At 41.7% G+C, this 6,326-nt stretch overlaps 1 long non-coding RNA gene across 1 annotated transcript; it reads left to right on the top strand.

Moving 5' to 3' along the window:
* Positions 1–1,160: 1,160 nt before the first annotated feature.
* LOC116067911 lies at positions 1,161–1,656 on the top strand. Its single transcript, XR_004109336.1, has 2 exons — positions 1,161–1,210; positions 1,503–1,656. It is a non-coding gene; the product is annotated as an uncharacterized LOC116067911 (long non-coding RNA).
* Positions 1,657–6,326: the final 4,670 nt, after the last annotated feature.

Below are 6,326 nucleotides of genomic sequence, written 5' to 3'. Positions count from 1 at the left end.
AAAAAAAAAAATAATAGTGTCTAGAAACTAAGGTCTGGCATCTGGGTGTGCTCACTGATGTTTTCAATAATCTTCTCTAAGCAACCTGGGAGGTTTGAATTTTCCTGCCCTCCCCTTCACTTAAATCAGATAAGAACATGTTTCCTGCTTTGCCCATGCAATGGAATAGAGGATGGTCAGTGTTGCTTCTAGGAAGGAGCGGATCGCTTGTTACTAGATTCTCTGTGCCTCTCTTCTCATCTTGCAGATTGTGGAAGGATGTTCTACTGTGAAATTACAGGATTTGTCAAATAGAAGATAGCAACCCAAGAGGACATTTAAGAGACTCATAATGGACATTATATGGAATTATATATTTGTTGTTTTAAATACCTAAAATTTTAGAGTTATTAAGCCAGAATCATTATGGTTTTGTCCAATATCTAAATAGACACAAGTAAGGACAATAAAACATGAGAAATAACTCTAATGGGTTCTGTGGGGGAAATTAGGAATATGGAGATAGGCTTTGAATTATGGTTTTAAAGCTCTCTCTGCTCAGTAATTCTTTTGGAGATCTAATGAACATAGCTGCTTTCATCAAGTACAAGGAGTACTGTGATAGTTGCTTTCCTCATCTCTGTGGCAAATTACCTGACAGAAGCAATGAGAGAGAGAGAGGAAGAGAGGGAGAGGGAGAGGAAGAGGGGCCGGGGAGGGAGAGTGAGACGGGAAGAGGGGGAGAGGGAGAGGGAAAGAGGGAGAGAGGGAGAGAGGAAGAGGGAGAGAGGGAGAGGGGAAGAGAGGGAGAGGGAGAGGAAGAGGGATGGGGAGGGAGAGGAAGAGGGAGAGGAGAGGGAGAGGGAAAGAGAGAGGGAGAGGGAGAGGGAGAGGGAGAGGGGGACAGGAGAGGGGGACGGGAGGAGAGGGAGAGGGAGAGGGAAAGGGAGAGGGAGGATTTATTTTTGGCTCATGGTTTGAGGAGAAGCCCTCATGGTCAGGAAAGACCTTGCAGCGGGTAGCTAGGCCCCTGATGGGGGGACCTTGTGGTGCTTGGTTACAGTCAGGGATAGAAAGCTTGACCAGAAGTAGGGTCGTGTCTCAAAGATTCCAGAACTTACAGTAAGAGCTCCACATTCCATTTTGGCTGGTTTTGTGAATTTCCAGAAATCTGTCTAGGTCATATGTCTTGTCTCAAGCAGGTCTTTCACTCAGCCAGCATGTGCCCTGGGTTGGTACTGGGCTCTAAGTCATGTTACTATCCTGAGCCCTCATATTCAAGTGGATTGGGTGAAGGGAAAGAGACAGCAGGGAGATGGTGATTGGGGAAGTTCCTGCTACTGCCAGACCTTAAAGGAAACGCTAAGGAGACGGAGAGCCAAATTCCAGATGGGTCATTTGAGCTGGAAATGGAAGAATTCCTTAAGCCTGAGGCTATCCTGCTTTGGGTCCCATTTTAAATGTCTCCATAATGGCAATGTTGGTACCACTAAAGTGCTATTCTCTTTTATTTTTTTTTTCAGCAAGGCAGGATGGACTCCTAAGTCTGATTAAGATCAAACAAGGATTCCAAGATCTCAAGAGTGGCAAAAATTCAAAATCCTCAACACTCAGCAGGCAATGGACCCAGGGAATCAAGTAATCTGCAGCAAACTAAATTCAGAGCAGGTGGCCATCTCAAATGGATACTGTGCACCGTCTCCAGCAACTGCTGCCATGAGGGATTGTGGGTAGTGGATCATTCCAGGTTTGCAAGAGGAAATGTCTGTATTGTGGGGTTTGGTGAACTATTCTGATTTGAACTATTCAGAAACAAACCAAATCAGAGTTGTTGGCACCCAGAGCCACCAGGTACAGGGCAGGTTCCGGAGAACAGGTTTTGCCAGAAGAAAAGTTGTTTGGTGGTAACTCACACATATGTATACAGAGAGCTGGTGAGACAGGAGCAGTCCATACCCAAGGGTCGTCCATTTGTAAGGACCTGAGGGACATCTTATTTTCTATGTTGTCAGCAGTCTTTCTAGAAGCTAGTGAGAACCATTCACAAGACACATCTGGTTCACGAGAGCGCACATTCTTCCTAGCACATGAAGCCCTTGTTCTCCAATGGGATGAGGAAGTTGTTAATGGTGGGAATTTTGAGTTCTAGCTGCTGGATACTTCTAAGCAGGTACTATGTACCTGTTCCTGTTTTTATGAACAACAGCATCTGCTTTTCAGGAGGCCATGCAAATCTGATAACGTAATTCTTAACTCAAAGACGGGAGAAAAAGAAACGTGGTGAGACTACCTATCACAAAGCTCCTCCGCACTGCACATACAACACCAGGAATTTGGAGGCGAGTGATGAGTCAAGCTTTATTAGCCCCCCGATATACGGCTCTAGTTTGTTTCACACACACACATGCTTCACATTCCAGGAATTTCTCCTTGTTGGGGTTTTCTGTTTACCTCTCCTTTTCTTGACTTGTGCAGATTTGGGTGAGGGTAAGAGCATTGCTTCAATTTTTCTCATAGCAGCAAGTTACACCTCCCCCCAGGCTTCTGAGAGTTGTAATCAAATGCAACCATCAGAGCAAGATGGTAAACTCCAAGGCTCATTCTGCCCCATGGGAAGAAAGGATTCTCTGGACCAAAGGGTGGTGCTGTGGGCCTAGAGCCATCTTGGGGTGTCGAGAGGGCACGTGACATTAAAGGATGGCTCCAGAATCAGGAGGTCTCCCACTGATCCAGTGAGCCTCAACTTTGTGCACTGGAAGTTCTCCAAAGAACTTGAGTCTCTGGTTGTCGATGGGAGCAAGGCCCCTGCAGAGCTTTAAGGGGTCAAAGGCAAGTCTGGCAGCAGAGTCAAGAAGGCATGTGGGTGTGAGGTGGGGAGATAACTGAAGTAAAGACGGAGCAGAAATGCAAGCAAACCAAGGAGCGATTATAACAGACCCGGGAACCTGCAGCATCATGATTTCACGCACTTCCCTCCACCAGCATGCTGTTGATCTTGCTCCTGTGAGAACACATGGTGTTCTGCCATAAAGGACTGGTATGGTGGATTGTTGGTGTAGGCATGCTATCTCACTGCCTTGACTCATCTACTAGGTATGGAACATGAGTCCTTGGTGCAGCAGTAAGAAACAGGGACATGGGCATGTCTACACATACATATACATATGTACACATAGAAACAATATATACACATATGCATGCATACATACATGTATATGCATGTATACAATGGATGAATGCACATGTGTACACAGAAACACACTGATGCATATATGCACATATATATACAGCACACACACTGACACATATACATGTACATACATATAAACATACATTCACATGAACACACATGAATGCTCACATGTACATTTGTACACACATACACATGAACAAACATGTAGGTACACACATGTATACACGAGTACATATACATATACACATGTATACAAATATATATGTGTATACAAACATGCACACACATACACATGTATATACATATATACATGTATAAACATGCACAAATGCATATATACATGTGTACACATACATACATGCATACAAACATGCACAAACACATGCATTCACACTGTGATAGCTAATTCTTTTGTTGCCACTGGGGAAATGGAAGTTCAGAGAGCTTGGAAGGTTTTACTGTGTGTGTGGCTGGGAAGATGGTTCAGTCAAATTTGAACATTTAGTAAAGAAGGGTTCTAAACAGTGTGGCTTGCATCCTCCAACTTGTCAGATTCCAGAAGGACAAAAAAGCAAAGGAAGGCCGAATTCTCCTTTGATTTGGACATTGGGGCTTCTAGCCACAGACACTCAATGTCTTGTGTTTCTGGACTTTGGCCTCTAGGTCTGAACTAGCAGCTTTCTTACCTCCAGTGTCATCTAACTCTGGCTTGCAGGTGTTTGCTTAATACAGAGTCATAAGAACCTGATATATGTATGTGAATATCAGGGCAAATCAACTTCAAAACAGGAACTATTAGTCCACATACACACACACACACACACACACACACACACACACACACACACAAAGTCGTTCCATGATCATTTGGCAACTTTTTCAAGACGTCACAGCAATCTGCCTATACATCTGCTAAAAGGAGATAAAAGTACTGCCATAAAACTAGACAGAACAAAGAGAAATTGAGCAATCTACAACCAGAGCTAGTAACCTCAAAGCTACCTTCTGAAAGAACAGAAGACAACACAAGTATGATTATAGGATGCTCTCTCTAAGGACATGGGACCAAGTGACCGTAGATACCAACCCCACAGACCAATAACAGAAATAAGTCCTCTTTTCTGTTGTTTCTGTCGTAGTTGTGATTTGTCACAGCCATGGGCACAGCAACTAATACAAGCATAAGAACAACGAATGTGGGGCTGCTGTCATGGCTCAGTGGGGAAATGCAGGCTGGCCATGCAGACCTGAGGAACTGAGCTTGATTCCCAGAATCAAACGAAAAGCTAGTGCTGGAGCACACATTTAATAACCTAGCATTCCCATAGCAAGGTAAGAGATAGAGGCAGAAGTCACTGGAAGTTTGAGGGCCAGCTAGCCAGAAGTACACAACCTGGCAGAAACAAGAGAGACACGGGCTCAATATACAAGGTAGGGCCAATGTCTTAAAATTGTTCTTTGACCTCCATATGTTCATCATGGGACCTGTACTTACACACACACACACACACACACACACACACACACACACACACACACACACCAACTACCACCACCATCACCACCACCAACAAAAACCTTCAAATCCAAATCAATACATTTCTAGAAATAAAATGAATGAAAACATCAAAACAACCCTACCTACATTTAAATCTAAAAATTACTATGAAGAAAATGGAGACTTAAATAAAAAACAGTTTATCTGTAAATGTAGGAAGACTCAACATTGTAAAGATAGTAAATTTTTTAAAAAATTAATTGATAATGACTGAATGTAATTCCAATCACAAACCTATCATGCTTTTTTGATAGGAATAGATAAGGTGCTACTAATTTACACACAAATATAAAAAAAAAAATCCCAAATGGTCAAAATCATGTTGAGAAAGTAGCGATTTGGAAGATTTATTCCACCTTCGTCTAAAACTTACTCTAATTCTACAGTAGCCAAGACAGCACAATAGTGACTGACAAAGGGACAGACAAGTAGTTTAATCAAATAAGAAAGAAGGTTCCAGAAAAGTCATACAGCACAGTTGATTGATTTTTGAAGCAAACACAATTCAGTCTAAAGATGCTGGGAACACCTTTTCAACAAATGGAGTTGGATAGCTCCCTATCAATACAAGTTGAAAACCAATCTTCAATGTATGGTTCCTGATGTAGGCAAAATTTCATTGCAAACAGATTACTGAGCAACATGCAAAAAGTGAGCTGTGAAAGTTCAAGTGGAGAGTGACGACTTGGCGACTTGGCTAGACAGGAAAAGACATTTTTAGACTGAATGTGAAATGTAAATTATAAAAAAAGTGAATAAGCATGATGTCATCAAAACTGTAAAATCTCACCATGAATTGTTGCCATTGCAGAACTAAGAATGCTCAATTGCAGACTGAAGAGGACATTCACAGAGGTTTGCACAAGGAACTTCATGTGTAACAGTGTACTCATATACAGAATGTGTGAAGTCCAGGAAATGAAAAACACAGAGATAAATGACCCAATATATAACAGACAAAAGACTAGACAGTTCTTCAGAGGATGCATTAATGACACTAAACACATGAACAGATGTTCAGCATTGTAAACCTGCTGGCAAATTTATATGAAAAACATAAGAAACTACTGTATACTCACTAAAAATCTAGACAATTGAAAATAGTCAGTCTTGAAGGATGCAGAACAACTAAGCTGTTTGTTTATCTGATAGATAAAAATATAAAATTATACAACTACCTGGGGAATCTGGCAGTATATTACAATGTTGAATATATAACAATCCCTTATGATTCACCAATTTTACTTCTACCTATTTACCCCACAGTTGGTGTGTGTGTGTGTGTGTGTGTGTGTGTGTGTGTGTTTGGTGTATGGGTCCATTTACATGGTGTTAGAGGACAGATAACATAGTGGGGAAGACCAGAAATCATACAAGTATTTGCTTCTGATAGAAAGATGGGCAAATCTGGATAGGGACAAACGGGACATTCTGAGAAGATGACATTTCCCTATACCTTCAGTGATGATAGACACTTACTTAAATGAGTGGTTTTCAACCTTCCTAATGCTCTGACTGTTTAATACAGTCCCTCATGTTGTGGTGACCCCCAACCATACAATTATTTTTGTTGTTACTTTATAGCTGTAATTTTGA

This window comes from Mastomys coucha, unplaced genomic scaffold, assembly GCF_008632895.1.
Source record: "Mastomys coucha isolate ucsf_1 unplaced genomic scaffold, UCSF_Mcou_1 pScaffold22, whole genome shotgun sequence".
In the NCBI taxonomy this organism is placed as follows: domain Eukaryota; kingdom Metazoa; phylum Chordata; class Mammalia; order Rodentia; family Muridae; genus Mastomys; species Mastomys coucha.
The sequence above is the reverse complement of the archived record's forward strand: the minus strand, read 5'-3'. Positions and strand labels throughout refer to the sequence as shown.